Source organism: Molossus molossus, unplaced genomic scaffold (assembly GCF_014108415.1).
Source record: "Molossus molossus isolate mMolMol1 unplaced genomic scaffold, mMolMol1.p scaffold_m16_p_6, whole genome shotgun sequence".
In the NCBI taxonomy this organism is placed as follows: Eukaryota; Metazoa; Chordata; class Mammalia; order Chiroptera; family Molossidae; genus Molossus; species Molossus molossus.
Genome location: NW_023425399.1, coordinates 67,696,507 through 67,714,132, shown reverse-complemented (window position 1 = coordinate 67,714,132; position 17,626 = coordinate 67,696,507).

The following is a 17,626-nucleotide window of genomic DNA, read 5'->3' as shown; positions in this document are numbered from 1 at the left end:
GGAACAGAATAGAGAACCCAGAAATGGACTCAAGGCAATATGCTCAATTAATATTTGACAAAGGTGGCAAGAGCATACAGTGGAGTAAAGACAGCCTCTTTAATAAATGGTGTTGGGAAAATTGGACAGCTACATGCAAAAATATTAAACTAGACCATCAACTTACACCATATACAAAATAAACTCAAAATGGATAAAAGACTTAAATGTGACCCATGAATCCATAAAAATTCTAGAAGAAAATGTCGGCATCAAAATTTTGGACATCATACGCAGCAGAATTTTCACTGATACATCACCTAAGCCAACAGAAACAAAGGAAAAAATGAACACGTGGGACTATATCAAACTCAAAAGCTTCTTCACAGCAAAAGAAACAACCATCAAAATGGAAAGGCAACCCACTGTATGGGAGAAAATCATTGCTAATGATATATCAGATAAGGGGTTAATTTCCAAAATATATAGAGTACTCATACAACTCAACAAAAGGAAGACAAAGACCCAATCAAAAAATGGGCAGAGGAGCTGAATACACTCTCCAAACAGGACATACAAATGGCCAAGAGACATATGAAGAAATGCTCAACATCACTAATCATCAGAGAGATGCAAATTAAAACAACAATGAGGTATCACCTCACACCTGTCAGAATGGCCACCACCAACAAATCATCAAACAACAAGTGTTGGCGAGGGTGTGGAGAAAAGGGGACTCTAGTGCACTGCTGGTGGGAATGCAGATTGGTGCAGCCACTATGGAAAACAATATGGAGTTACCTCAAAAAATTAAAAATTGAACTTCCATTTGACCCAGTGATCCCGCTTCTAGAAATATACCCTAAGAAGCCTGAAACACCAATCAGAAAGAATATATATACCCCCATGTTCATAGCAGCACTATTTACAATAGCTACGATCTGGAAATAGCCCAAATATCCATCAGTAGATGAATGGATTAAAAAGCAGTGGTACATATACACAATGGAGTACTATGCAGCTGTAAGAAAGAACGATCTCTTATTTTTTTGAGATGACATGGAGGGACCTGGAAAGTATTATCCCAAGTGAAACAAGCCAAGCAGAAAAAGACAAATACCACATGATCTCACTTATATATGGAATATAATGAACATAACAGTCTGAAGAATAGGGTAGACCCAGAAACATGGAAGTAGGGTACAGACTGACAACCCTCAGAGGGAGTAATGGGCTGTGGGAAGAGATAAACCACAGAACTTATATGCATGTATGCATAACCAATGAACAGGGACAACAAAGGCGGGGGAGATGGGGAGAAGAGTGTCAATGGGGTAAAAAAGAAGAAACATCTGTAACAAAAATAAAATTTAAAAAAATAAAATAAATGGCCCTGGCCGGTTTGGCTCAGCGGTTAGAGCGTCGGCCTGCGGTCCTGAGAGACCCGGGTTCGGTTCCCACTAAGGGCACGTACCTCGGTTGCACTTTGTCCCCGGCCCTGGTCGGTTGTGTGGGTGGCAGCCACTCGATGTGTTCCTTTCGCATCGATGTTTCTCTCTCTCTCTGTTCCTCTCTCTCCCTCCCACTCTACCTGAACAAAAAATGGAAAATGTCCTCGGGTGAGGATAAAAAAAATAGTAAAAAATAACAGTAATAAAATAAAATAAATGAATAAAATTAAAAGTATAATGACAGATAGGATATCCTCAATACAGTCCAAACTGAGAAATTGGTGTTGTTCTCATTCCTTGCTCACTTTAAACTGTATGTTTGAGAATAAATTCAATCATTACCTTTGGAAATACTTGTTAATTTTTTAAATAATTGTTCAAAGTTCTTCATCTGTATTGAAAGGCTCAATACAGAATTAGGAGAGTCATAGTACACTACTTACAAATTTTCGTATCAGAGAAGAATTATTCTTCAGACCATGAGACCTAAACTCATAGCAATACTTACTTATTGGTTACTTCTTGATCAATTTAAAAAATAAATTTGTAACATAAGAGAGATTCTTTGCAACCTTAGAGTAAGCAGAGATTTTTTTAAATAAGACACAAAAAACATGTATCAATAAAAAAAATTGATAAATAGGACTTTATCAAAATTAAAATTTTTTTTACTATTTGGCCCTGAGTAGCATGGCTCAGTGGGTTGGGCATCAACCCATGCACTGAAAGGTTACTGGTTGAATTACAGTTCACGGCACATACCCCAGTGGTGGGCTGGATCCCTAGTAGGGGGCCAGCAAAAGGCAGCCAATCGATGTTTCTCTCTGTGTCTTTCTCCCTCTCCCTTCCTCCACCCCACCCCCATAACTTACTATCTAAAAAACACTGCTAAGAAAATGAAAATGCAAGCTACACACTAGGAGAAAATATTCATAAATATGTATATCATATATGTATATCCATATATCCATATATACACACATATACACACATATCCATAACTCTTGCAACTCAGTAAGACAACAACCCAACTAAAACTTGCCAAAATGTTGAAAAAAACATGCCACAAGAGGAAACAAATACTCCACTAGTGGTCTATAAGCACTCAAGGACTTCTCAACATTGCTAGTCATCATAGAAGTACAAATTTAAACCACAGTGAAGTATCATTACATACCTAGTAGAATGGGGATAATTAATAGGACTGACAATGCCAAGTGTTGATGAGATATGGAACAACTAGAACTCTCATACTCTGCTGGTGGAAATGTAAAATGTTACAACCATTTTGGAAAACAGCTTGATAGTTTCTTACAACATTAAACATACACTTACCCTAAGACCCATCCATTTCATTTCTAGGTAGTTACCCAAGAGAAATTGAAACTATGTCCACACCAAGACTTGAACATTGACTGTAGCTTTATTCATCATAGCCAGGAAGTGAAAACTACTCTGAAGTGAATCAACATCGAATGGCTAGTCAATATCATGTGGCTAGTCAAAGTGTGGCATAAAGAAGCAACACACAGATAAATCTCAAAAACCTAGAGAGCATAAGAAGCCAGATACACAGACTTCCAGTCAAGATGGCGGCATAAATAAACGTAGTATTCGCCTTCTCCCACAACCACATCAAAATTACAACTAAACTACACAACTATCATTCAGAACCACCTGAAATTGAGCTGAATGGAAGTCTTACAACTACGAAATTAAAGAAGAAGCCACATTGAGACTGGTAGGAGAGGCAGAGGCATGGACAGGCTGGTCCCACATCCATATGTGGTGGATAAAAATCAGGAAGGATGCCTTGGCTGTGAAGGTACTCCCTGAGGAGTGAGGGGTCACTGTCTCACTCCAAGCTCCCCAATCCAGGGTTCCAGTGCCAGGAAAGAAGTCCTCATAACTTCTGGCTGTAAAAACCAGTGAGAATTAAGGCTGAGAGGGGCTGAGGCTGCTGGAACCCCAGGAAGTTCCTCTTAGAGGGCCTGTGCCTGGACTTATTCAGACTCACACCCTTCAGGCTCCAGCATCAGGGAGGCAGCTTGAAAGGCACCAGAGACATTCGGGGGAAAACTGAGCTGTTTGGTATTGGGGTGAGAGCTACAGGGCAGTTTTCTCCCAGACAGACATGCTTGCAGCGGCCATTGTTCCTTTGGTGAGCCTTTTCCCAACACAGCTGGCAGACAGCCACCATCTCTGACTCCAGCAACCTGGCTCATACTATTTGCTCTGCCCTGGTGATTCCCTGAGGTCCTGCCCCACCCATTTTTCAGGCCTACCCAAGCTGTTTCCAGTGGTTTTACCATAGGAATGGCTTATGTTGGCTCCTGTATCAGATTTTTCTAAATTCTCTCAAATAAGCAGCATCTGGCCTCAGCAAGCCATATACCTCTAAGTGCCCCAGGCCCTGCACTAGGAGCAGCCATCCCTGGTTCACAACTGGGCTTTTTGGGGGCACCTCCAAGCCCGGCATAAGAAGAAGCCATCTGCAGATCGCTTTGTAGCTTATGCCTGAAGGCCCCAAATAGCACACAGGCAGTGGCTGACCTTACCCCAGAACCAGCACACCCAGGAGACAGCTTCAAACCACAGCAAAGCACCACCACCCAACCACCTCCACAAGCAACACACTCAAGCAGTGGACTCAGTGGGTATCAGAGCCCTGCTAAAGTAAGTGTTGTTCTGTTTGGTGGGCCTCTGCACAGCTGGTCCTCCAAGGTAGTCAGAGGTCGGTGGTTAGTGAGCACAGCCAGTCTTTGCAGCTGATCAACCTGAGTAAATCCCTCCCATTGATGTGCCAACAGTAATCAAGACTCAATTAGAACAGAAGGGTATACAGTCCACATGAGGGGTGTACCTTGAGGGCACAGCTGGGGTGATCAGAGAGGCTGTGCCACTGGACCTTACTGGACACCTACTACAATAGGCCACCCTAGGAAGCCTAGGAGACATAGCAACTTTAGCTGACACATAGAAACAAACACAAGGAGGCAGCCAAAAATGAGACAATGAAACATGTCCCAAATGAAAGAACAGAACGAAACTTCAGGTACAGAACTAAACAAAATGAAGATAAGCAATCTAACAGATGCAGAGTTCAAAACACTGCTTATAAGGATGCTCAAGGAACTTAGTGAGGGCCTCAAGAGTATAAAAAAGGACCAATCAGAAATGAAGGATACACAGTCAGAAATGAAGGGAGCACAAACTGAAATAAAGAATATTTTACAGGGAATCAAGAGAAGAGTAGGTAAAACCAAGAAGCAAGCCATCGATTTGGAATATAAATAAGCAAAAAATACCCAGTCAAAACAGCAAAAAGGAAAAAAAAAAAATTAAACAAAAAAAACGAAGATAGTGTAAGGAGCCTCTGGGACAACTTTAAGCATACCAACATTCACATCATAGGGGTGCCAGAAGGAGAGGAGAGAGAGCAAGAAATTAGAAACCTATTTAAATAAATAATGACAGAAAACTTCCCTAACTTGTTGAAGGAAACAGACATACAAGTCCAGGAAGCATAAAGTCCCAAACAAGTTGAACCCCAAGAGGCCCACACAGGACACATCATCATCAAAATGTAAAACACAAGGAGAGAATCTTAAAAGTAGCAAGAGAAAAGCAGTTAGTTACCTACAAGGGAGCTCCTATGAGACTATATCAGCTGATTTCTCAAAAGAAACTTTTCAGGCCAGAAGGAAGTGACAAGAAATATTCAAAGAGATGAATAGCAAGAACCTACAACCAAGATTACTCTATCCTGCAAAGCTATCATTTAGAATCGAAGGACATATAAAGTTTCCCAGACAAGAAAAAGCTGAAGGTGTTCATCACCACCAAACCAATATCATATGAAATGTTGAAGGATCTTCTTAAAGAAATAGATAAAAAATATGAACAATAAAATGGCAATACATACATATCTATGAACAATTGAATCTATAAACAAAATGATCAAGCAGAACAGAAACAGACTCATAGATACAGAGAACTTTTTGTTGGTTGCCAGATGGGAGGGGGGTTGGCGGAATGGGTGAAAAAGGTGAAGGTATTAAGAAGTATAAATTGGTTGTTAGACTGACAAACCTCAAAGGGAAGAGAGGAGCAGGGGGCAGGAAAAGATAAACCACAGAACTTATACGCATAACCAATGGACAAAGACAATAGTGTGAAAAAGACAGGAGGTAGGTGGAAGCAGAAAGGAGAGGGTTAATGGAAAAAGGAGGGGCATCTGTAAAGATAAGTTTTCAACAATAAAAATAAGTTTAAAAAAAACAGATACAATAGAGTGCATGCTATATGATTTAATTTTTATTAAATTCTAGAAAAGGCTAAAGAAGCTGTAGTGACAGAAAGCACATCAGTGGGTGTTGGGAGCTTGGGGATATGGGGAAGTGGATTGGGACTGACTAAAAAGGGATACAAGTGAACTTTTGGGGATGATGGAATTTTTCTATATCTTTACTGTTAGTGGTGGTTATATGGATGTTTATACATGTGTCAAAACTCACTGAACTATATATGTATAATGAATGTATTTTACTTTATGTAAATTAATACTGCTATAAAGTTAATGTAAAAATCAGTTCATAACAATCTAATATTTCTAATAAATAGAATATCCTAAAAATGGAATGTTTTGAGAACTAAAATATTTTTAAATATTTAAATCTAAAGTAATTTTACATTTCCTATTCAATGCTTTTGAATTGTTGTTCTTAGCCAATATTTAATTATTGAAGAATGAGTAAATAGATATACAATGTTGCAATTTATTTTAAAAATACACACTACTCTTTTCCTTACTAATTTATTCAATAAGCATTTATTGATCGGGGCTCAATACTAAGAACAGTAATATATATTGAAGATTCAGAGTGATATGACACAGATATGCTCTCAACTAGCTTAGAATCTGATAAGCTAAAGAGGCAGGAAAAGGACTGGGGAGAAAAAGAGAGAGAAACCCATCTGAGGGACTGCAAATAGTTATCCACAGAGGTGTCAGGTGGTGTGGTCACAAGAAGTTAGGGTATAGATGTATTGAAATATCTAAAGTCCAAGAAGGAGCCACTCCTGCTAAGCCCCTACATCAGCAAACCAAAATTTACCTAAATTCTATACTCAGCTCTCCCAGAAAAGGAAGGCCTAAGTCAACCAATCAGTGTTTGCCGGCCCAGCACAAGTTATCAGACCCAGCTTTAATACTTCCCTTTGCTTCATATAAGGAAAGTAAATCTGCTTTAAACTATCAGCAAATGCCCAGTATAACTTCCTTGCTCCTGATCACATTGTTCTATTAAATTCTCTTGCTTAGTAAAGCTCTTCAGAGCTTCTTTCTATCTGTTAAATTGGATGCTGCCCTATTCATGAATCACTGAATAAAGCCAGTGACATCTTTTCAAAATTTATGATTGTTGGATTTTTCCTTTAACAGACGAGAATGCCTCTAAACCAATGGTATCCACGTGGAGGAGGGAAAGAAAATAAGCCATGAGAAACTCTCTGAAGAGAAAGAAAATTCGAGGTCATGCTGGACTAGAAGTTGTGTGGTTGAAAGACTAGCTCCATAAGCACAAAGAAGAGAGCTGGCGGGACTGCAGGCAGGATTTCTGAGTCTGAGGTTTCAGCTGTGGAGCCCTTCTGGATGACAAGGTCTTGAGAAGAGCGCCCCTGTAAGTGACTGCTAAGCAGACAGCAGAGAGGAAGTGAAAGAAGCCTGAGAATCGAGTATCAGAGCTGTTGAAGTCATCGGTGGGTAGCCAAAGAGATGAAAATAATGAAGCATACAGCTTGGTTTCTATGGGGGAGGGGAGCCAGTGGGTGGATAGTTAAAAATACTAAGATGTTGCTAGATAAATCTAAAGAGAAAATAGCTTAAATGTCTTTCAATAAGCTAATAATGCTTAAGAGACATGACATTATAACATTTAGAAATTGATGGTTTTCAGAGTTAGTAATTGATTTTACACCACTTTACGTAACAATAGTAGACATTAGGCTGAATCTTGACATTTGAATTTTAAAATAAGTGCTTTAAATGCAACGAAAAGAATAAAGTCTTAAAAGCCAAGGCTTTTAATTAATTACAAGAGCAGAGGGATAGAGGTTGAGTTCTAGCCTCAAAGTTAAATTGGTAAGAGTTGGGGAGAAATGCCTGAAACGCATAGCCAGGTTTTCCACCCCAAAGTAAATATTTTGCATTTGTTTAATTTTTAAAACTGATTCTGGTCTTAGGGGTAAGATTTTTTTTTTAAATTACGATAGATAAACAATAGATTTATCAGGGCCTCGATAAAAGGAATCTGTGTCCGATGGCTATGCCTGTAAGGCCCACTGTGCAGGCCTCCCCTTGTCATTGGTTTAAGTGGAGTCTCCACCAGTGAAAGTAGGGGATCCCTTTCTCTACTGGGTGCTGAGGGTTGGGTTTTTATGATATCCTAAGAAAAAGAAATTTCTAAGACTCACTTGGGAGAATGAGTGATTTTTATTTGGGTAGAGTTATATTCCTGGGTTTTAAAAGTCCCAGTCCTGCAAGAGGTGCAGCTGGGGATTCAGCAGAGCTAAAAGCAAAGCCAGTGTCCATTTCTGTTTCATGTTGGAATTGGGTTGGCACAGCATTGGGCTAGATTCCGTCCACCAGTCCATTGTGTGGAGTCCACAGGGCTGTGGGCCACACGGGCTAGTGCAGAGCATGAGAGCCCTGCAAACCAGGAGTATGGGCTCAAGCAATAAGAGAAAGAGAGAACCCCTTTGTTTAGGAGCTTAAATATCAAATCTTCCTGAGCTTATAGTGGCCACACCCATTCTGGCCAATAACCTGTTCCCAGGTGACTGACAGGCAAGTACATTCCCTATTTAATTCAGAATTTACTGAGCATGCATCTATTCTTCCATTTGCTCCTTTCCAGTTATTAATAACTGGATTAAATTACAACAGAATCACCCTAAGTTTGTCATGTTTATTATGTGGCACCTTTTTCATCCACAGAATCAAAGGAGGAGACATAAGGAGGGTTACATGAAATCCTCTGGTGGTAGGCATGAGAAAGCAAAGCAGGAAAATCTCTGAGATTGGATAAAAAGCAAAACAAAGAGACACATACTTCTTTTACATTGGTGGGTACACAATAGTTAACATTTACAGCAGGTAGAGATGGTGTGTGGGCATCAAGATAGCAATGTTGTCTTGAGCTCTGGTGTTGGTGGCAGTGCCTTTGAGGGGTCTGGAAAAGAAAATTACTCTGAAATTTCAAAGGGATGTTATCTTAGATGCCCAATGACAATAGACAATTTCAAAGGGAAAAATTGACCTTTGTCAAGGAAGCAGCAGACCTAGAACATGACTACTCACTACGGCCCACTTTTAGTTAGAACATTTACATGCAACCCACCCTGAGTGGTTACTGAGTTTGTAAGACCCACCATGAGGCCTACCCTGAGCTTGTCAGGTTTTGTATGTGAACCCATTTTCATCCTCATTAGAGAATATATAAAATGGAGTCCTTTTTTTTTTTAATCCTCACCTGAGGACTTTTTTCCATTTTTGTTCAGTTAGAGTGAGAGGAAGAAAGAGAGAGAGAGAGAGAGAGAGAGATAAACATCGACGTGAAAGGGACTCATCGAGTGGCTACCTCCCACGAGACCCCAACCAGGGCTGGGAACAAACTGCAACCAAGTTACATGCCCTTAGCGGGAACTGAACCCTGGTCTCTGAATCACAGACTGATGCTCTCACCACTGAGCCAAACCAGCCAGGGCAAAAGTGGAGTCATTTTAACCAAGCTGCTAAAATTATTAACATTATAAAGGATGAGACATGACGAAAGACTCCATTCTTATTCTAATTAGCCTGGGAACTTAAACTTTTGTGAACTTTTCAGTATGTATGTCAGTGCCTGGTTATACATCTAAGAACTCCCTGACAGACTCATGTATACATTCACCTGACATCCGTTATTCAGATTATCCATTATCCACTGGACATGACCAGACCTCTTGGCACCCATCTTTCAAACCACCTGGCATCCATCATCCTGACTGCCTGACACCTGACTGATAATCACCCTGGACCAATCTTAGGGCTAAGGATGCAGGACCCATAAGTCTCAAGAATGTACTTTTTACTATAAGAACTATTTTTTTTATCCTCCCCCGAGGACATTTTCCCATTTTTTGTTCAGGTAGAGTGGGACGGGAAGAGAGAGAGAGAAACATAGACGTGAAAGGTACACATTGAGTGACTGTCATCCGCACGACCCAACTAGGGCCGGGGACAAACTGCAACCAGGGTATGTGCCCTTAGAAGGAACCAAACCCGGGTCTCTCTGGACCGCAGGCCGATGCTCTAACCACTGAACCAAACAGGCCAGGGCTTACTATGAGAACTTTTAACTTTTCTTTCCTCTTTGGAACACTTTTGGGGTTTTTGCCTAGCTGTGTTCTCAGTTTGAAAATTCTAAGACACTTGAAAAAATATCCATTCCTAGCAAAGCCTCCAGACTCTTTTTGAGTTCATTCAATACTTCCAAAGTTATATATAGTGTGAAAGACCTCTAGCCTCATGAGAATTTTCAGGTTGACCAGAGGAATAAAATACCAAGAGCAACATGAATTGTCTGGGCAGATGAACTTCAGGGCCACCTCCTGGGTCCTTTCCAACCCAGAGAACTCTCACATACACAGGAGGGCTTGGACATGTAGCCAGGACAGGTCTGGAGGTCAGAATGAGGGAGGCTCCAGAGGAACCAGAGGCCGTGATGAATCATGGTCATCTAAGATGATGAATCAGAGATCAAGTCCCACAAGCACAGAACAAAGTCACATCTCATTAATGACCAGGGCACAGCTAGTATCTGCAAATTGGATACCCCATCCCCTTGAGTTCAGACACCATAATCTCATGGAAAAGGTGCAAAGTGGAAATCTTATATTAGCTAGTATTTAAAATCCTCAATTTTACTCAGAGATTTCTGAAATGACTGAATAATCAATCATTTTGACTGAGTCTGCCTAGAAGTTACTAAGTTTACTGCTAGCAGACAAAATGATAAAAAGATTAGCATTAGTTATTAAAAAAAATCTCCCCCCCCCCCATCTTAGGGTGTGACTGTGAATCTCTACCAACCTCACTGACATTTCTGAGTGCCTATTTAGTACATTTACACAGCAGTTCTGGCTACCTGAAATGCTGTTTCTTCTATTATGCACAGCTGCCTCTCTCATCCAAGTCTAAATTTAAATATTATTTCTCAGAAAGATTTTTTTTTCTAACTAACCTTAGTATTTCCAACCCTTCACCACTATACACACACACCATTCATTCTCTACCAGGATCCTAGATTCATTTCCTTTGTATCATTTTATTCCCATAAGGGTAGAAACTGTGCCTGTTTCATTATCACAATATTCATAGTGCCTAGCGGCCATTCAATAAACACATATTGAATGGCTATCCCAAGCTCTGTGCTAAATTCTTTACCTGAATTTATCCTACTTAATCCTGAGGTAGATGCTATTATTGTTCTCATTCTAAAGACAAGGAAATGAGACATAGAGATTAGGTAGATTTGCAAAGGTCATGTTATCAGTGGAAGTGGGGTTCTTGAGGTACCGTGAGGAAAAAAATTTCCTGAGCCCCCCGTAGGAGGATGGGGTTTCATGAAAAGCTTTATTGATGATGTAAAATTAAGTGGGTTTCCTTCCAAGGTCCTATCTCTGTCCATCTTGCCACAGAAGAAGTCTAATCTTTTCTTTAGCAGGGCCAGAATTAAGACCACTGCCCAAAATATTTGTCCATATCAAAGTACAGTCCAATTCAGCATCTAGCTGGCTTAGTTGTGTTCCCAGCTACAGTGTCATTGCACATGGGGTCTGCACCACCATGGGCCATGCAGCTGCTTAAGGTCACATGGCTATGAAGAGAGAACAAGTGAGCACTGGGTGAGTGAGGGTCATGGAGCAAGAGAGAGCAAGAGCAAGAGAGAGAGAGAGCAAGAGAGTGAGAGAACTCTTTGTTTGGAGATTTTAACTTTCCAAGATTTAACATGCTTCTAATGGGGCCCATCCCCTAGCCAATCTTTTGTTCCCCAGACTAGACTGACAGGCAAGCACTATCCCTATGTCACTCCAACTTCACTGCCCAGGTACTCATCTCCCTCCTTGTTCGATCCCTACCCACAGTGATCTGTTCCCCTGATGATTTCTGGGGAGCATGAAGCTGTAACTTCCTAGTGAAGCTGCCCCGATGATCATGCTCATAATATCTGGCCTCCCCTTTTCTCTCTTCCTATTATTAATATTAATAAACTAGCTGATTACAATGATAACAGTCACACAGCCAGTAAATGGTAGAGCCAGAATTTAACCTCAAGTAGGAAGGGATAAAAACCTAAATATGACTGACCACAGTTCTTGCTCTCTTATCTCCCATATAATATTTTCTCTTTTTACAAACACAGAAGGCAATGGCTGGGCCTCACCATCCCTGTGGTGCAAGAAGGACAATGACCAATGAACCCACCCAAAGGCCAGAGCACCAGGATGTAGGTCAAAAACAGTTTCTCCTTCTTGGATGATGGAATTATTCAGTCTAAGGATGTAGAGGAATTTAGTGACAACAGAGCTGAGTTTCAGATGTCACCTAGGATCTACCTGGGGACAGACTACATAGAATGACAATAAGGTGGGGCTATGTTTGATTTGGGGATATTTTGGCGTATCTTTAAAAACAAACCATTGAGTAATTTTTAATCATCTTACTGCAACAGCTACCCTTAACCCAATTTCAAATCTTAAAACTTCCTGATCCTGAGGTTCATAAATGAGTGACAGGCGGGCTGTGGTAGGGTATCTTACACACACTTCATTCAAAACTTTTGTCACCTTTTCTCCAGTGTTAACATTCTCCTGTAGTCACACTCTCTCTCTCAATTGGTGGCAGCATCTCTCACTTCACAAATTTACCAGCTCCTTTCCATTTCTATCACTTCTGCCCCAATCAAACTCTTGTTATCTCTCACATGAACTATTGCCATAGTATTTGTAATTGGTCTCCTGTTTTCATATTCATCTGCTTTATGTTCATCTCTTTCATAACCACTCAACTTAGTCTTCAGAATGGGAAAGCAGTCATGGTGTATAAATAAATGGGTATGACTTTGTTTCAATAAACAAGTGGTAGGCCAGATTAACCCCTGATTTATTACAAAGTTACCTGAGAGAATGCAACACTAAACACACAACTATGTCACTCCTCTCCAGTGAAAAAACTAAAACTTTTGATAATGCGACATTGTCTATAAGGTAAAAAAATCAAAAAAGCTTCTAAATTGTCTGATGCATTTGATCTGGCCTCTGTCTACTGTCTAACTTTATATTTTACCACTCCCTGCCTTGTACTTCATGTTCCAGCAAAATTAAACAACCTATTTCCCTGCCACAAATGTTGTTCCCCCATGTTTCTAGTCTGATATCTTTGTTTTTCCTCCTGCCTACAATGACCTACTCACTTGGCTAATTCCTACTTATTCTTCCAGAAAAGACCCAGGCCTCATTCTGGGAGTTGTCCATAATCCACACAGGATTAGGGACCCTTCCCTGTCTCCCAAGAATCTCTATGTTTATCTCTATCGCTGTTAGTACTACACTGGATTGTAATTATCTACTTGTTTCCCTCAATAACTATGAGAACTTCAACAGAATGCCCAACATTTTCTTAGCTGTAATAGAAACTATACATATTTTTAAATGTGTATTGAATAAATGAATGTTTGAATGAATGCAATGAACTAGTTTGATTTTAAAAAGAGTTTACATAAGTGAAACAGGGCTTGTTGACCACTAGCATTGTCTCTGCCACACACATATTTTGTTATACTTATATATGTGTGTGTATGCATGAATGTATGTATGTATACTATTAGAAATTACATACGTATATATTTTAAATTTTTATTATGGAACATGTCAAACATATAAAGAGGTAGAAAGGATTATATAATAAATTCCACTCCTCCATGTATCCCTCACCCAGAGTCCATGTACATTCACTTATGGTAAATCTTGTGTCACCTACACCTGCACCTATATACCCAACACTCCCACCTCCAGATATATATATTTTTTTAATCCTCACCCGAGGACATTTTTGCATTTGCCTTCAGATAGAGTGGGAGGAAAAGAGGGAGGAGAGAGAGAGAGAGACATCGATGTGAGAGAGACACATTGACTGGTTGCCACCCACACAACCCCAACCAGGGCCGGGGATGTACCGCAGTCGAGGTACTGTGCCCTTAGCGGAAACTGAACCCAGAACTTTATGGTCTGCAGGTCGACGCTCTAACTGCTGAGCCAAACTTGCCAGGGCCCAGATATTTTAAAGCTCACCTCATATATATAATTTCACTTGAAATTATTTCAGCGTGTATTTATAAAAATTAAGGATGTAGCCCTGGCCTGTTTTGCTCAGTGGTTAGAGCATCGGCTCGTGATCCAGAGAAACCCGGGTTCAGTTCCTGCTAAGGGCAGGTACCTCAGCAGCAGTTTGTTCTCAGCCCTGGTTGGGGTCATGGGGAGGTGGCCACTCCATGTATCCCTTTAACATCAATGTTTCTCTCTCTCTCTTCTTCTCTCTCCCTCCCACTCTATTTGAACAAAAATGGAAAAACATCCTCGGGTGTGGATAAATAAATAAATAAATAAATATTAAGGATGTAAACATAATCACATATTTATCATGTCTTAAAAAAATAACTATTAGCCATATCTATATGTGATCAAAATTAGTATCTTTATCCTCTCCCCAATAGTAATATGTCCTTAAAATGCTTTAACTCTGATCCCACTCCTTTCAACATGTATAATAGTACCTAATATTTTAGTTGTAGCCCTTTTCCCCTAAAATTATACTTTATTGTTTTGTAGAATCAATATTTGCTTATCAACATATATAGAAATAGCTAGCTCACTTTAAAATTCCCTTTAACTTGTATAATTTTGTTAACCAGTGTTATCCCAATAAATCCAATAAAAAGAAAGATAATAAGCCCAGCCGGGGTGACTGAGTGGTTGAGCATCGACCCATGCACCAAGAGGTTGCTGATTTCAATTCTCCTCAGGGCACATGGATAGTCCCCAGTGGGAGGCATGCAGGAGGCAGCCAATCGACGTTCTCTCTCTCTCTCCTCTCCCTTCCTCTCTCTCTAAAATCAACAAAGAGAGGAATATGGCAGTAAGCAGGACTGGAGGGAGGGTGAGTGTGTGAGAGAGTGAGTGAGTGTGTGAAAGACTGTGAATGGACATGAAGGTGGATGACCAAACCTGAGCAGTGCAGAGCCACAGAGCAGAAAGTTCCTGTGCTCTGGATGGGAGCAGCCAGCTACCACGGTAAGCGGCCCTTCAGGGTGCTTCTCCCTGCACCGAGGGGAGGTCCCACTATTTTGGAAGATCCTGGGTCTTCCCTAGGAGGAGGCAGTGGCAGCGGCTAGGGCCCAGCAACCTGAGCCCACCAGCACAACTGGCACCATTGAACCAGTGGACACTCTGTGTCAACATAGACCAGTGCGCAGTAGCAGAGCTCCCAAGGAGCTGGTCATGGAAGCCGCAGACAGCCAGGAGCCCAGCATTATCCCCCATAGTAGCAGCATGATCAGAGTCAAGATATACCCACAGCAACAGAGGCTGGGGAGCAGACATCCATTGCCAGGCAACAAAAGCACCGACCAGCAGCTGAGACCCATCCCCAAAAACTACAGTAAAAACTGAGCGGGAGTTGAGCCCCACAGGGTAGCAGCACTCTGCAGCTACCAGCAGCGGGACCTCGGGCTCCACAGAGGCCTGTGTGGTCCAGTAGCTCACGAGAGCAGTGGGAAGCCAGAGCCTGAGAGAGACTGGTATGATACAGCTGCCTGCCCGACAAGAACAGCAGGGTGCATGGGCACCAGAGAGGCCAGTGCAACCCAGCAGGGACTGTGAGATCTAGTTACTCACAGGGCCTGTGGGGTGCTGAGAACCAGAGAGGCCTATGCGACCCAGCAGGGACTGTGCCATACAGTTACCCACGGGACATGCTGGGTGCTGAAGCACCAGAGAGACCTGTGCAACCCAGCAGCCCATAACATAGGCATAGATCTGGGTCCCCAAAGGGACTGTGCGATCCAGTTACCCACGGAACCTGCAGGGTTCAGGGGCACCAGACAGGCCTGAGCGACCCAGCTGTGCACAAGATAGGCATAGAAAATATGAAAATGGAGGCAGAGTGAATAGGAGCTACACAGATGATGTCCCAGGGCCAAACAAAAATTACAATAAAAATAAAGACAAATCTTCGGAAAAAAGCAACAGAAAAGTAGCAGGACAGGACCATATAACCAGGGACACTGGTGGGATCTGCAGAGGCACGAGAGGATGGCGGGCTGGGAGCCCACAAACAACAGCAGTCTTAGCTATAAGCAGAGCCCTTGGGGAATAAAGATCAAGCCTGCTCCACAGCTGAGAGAGCCAGGACAGAGCACTAAAATAGCCACAGCCACTCACCTGGGGGCTATAGCAGAGGGAGGGCAGACTGGGCTGGAACTCTGTGGGGACATCCGGGATTTGAAGGGCACTCAGAGTTTTTGCTGAGTTGCGGCCACAAAGGATGGTGGCCAGGGTGTTCCTTCCCCAAGCTGTGAGGAAAAGCACCAGCCTGCCCCCCCCACCCCCAGGGATTCAGCCTTTCCCAGGTGAGGCAAAAAAAATGCAAAATTGAGGCTCCTTAATAACCAGCATCTATCCCACCCTCTGGAAATCCTATTATGCAGAAGACCAGGGCTACATTCCAAGGCACTGAGTAACTGAGACTAGTAGCCTCCAGGAAAAAGGTAGAGGATAACTGAACCTTTCCTCGGCTTGCAAATCTACCCAGGAAAGTAAGACTTGACGATGGTGTTTAACGTGGGCCCACCAAGGCTCATCCAAACCCAGCAGAGGGAGCCACCAACAGCAGAACACCAACACCCACAGATAAAATTTGGCAGGCTCCAAAACCCACTGAGATAGCCAAAATGGTGAAACAAAAAAACAAATACCAAATGAAACATCAAGAGAACTCTATCAAAGATGAGATCAATTAAATGCAGCTAAGCAAATTATCAGAGGTAGAGTTCAGAGCCATGACCTTGAGCAAGCTCAACAGCATGAGTAAGGACATCAACACCACGAGTAAAGATATAGAAACATTAAACACCAATGAAGTGAAAATGAAGAATGACATATAAGAAATTAAGAACACATTGGAAGGACTAACCAGCAGACTAGAGGAAGCTGAGGACTGGATTAGTGAATTAGAAGACAGGGTAGAAAAAAATCAACCAATCAAAGAACCAAAAGGAAAAAACAATTAAAAAACAGAAAGACAGCTTATGAGAACTGTGGGACAACTGGAAACATAATAACATTTGCATCATAGGAGTCCCTGAAGAGGAAGAAAATGGGCAAGGGTTAGAGAATATGTTTCAACAAATAGTAACAGAAAACTTTTCTAACTTGGTGAAGTAAGAAGGCATTCAAGTTCAAGAAGTACAGAGAGCCCCAAGTAAGAAGAACCCAAATAGGCCCACACCAAGACACATAGTAATTAAAATGCCAAAAATTAAAGACGGAGAGAATCCTAAAGGCAGCAAGAGATAAGCAACAGGTTACCTACAAAGGAACCCCCATAAGGCTCTCAGCTGACTTCTCTACAGAAACACAACAGGCCACAAGGGAGTGGCAGGAAGTAATCAAGGTCATGAGAAACAAGGATCTGAATCCAAGACTACTCTATCCAGCACGACTATCATTCAAAATAGAAGGTCGAATAAAGAGATACCCAGACAAAAAAAAAAAAAAAAGGCTAAGGGGATACATTAGCACCAAGCCAGCACTGCAAGATATGCTAAAAAGACTGCTGTAATTAGAAGAAGAAATAAAAAGAAAAATAGAACCACACTAAACAAAAATGGCAATAAATAAGTACATATCAATTATCACCTTAAATGCTCCGATAAAAAGACACAGAGTAGCTGACTGGATAAGAAAGCATGACTCACATAGATGTTGTATCCAAGAAACCCACCTCACAACAAAAGACTCACATAGGTTGAAAGTGAAGGGATGGAAAAAAATCTTTCAAGCAAAAAAAAAGCTGGGGTAACAATACTCATATCTGA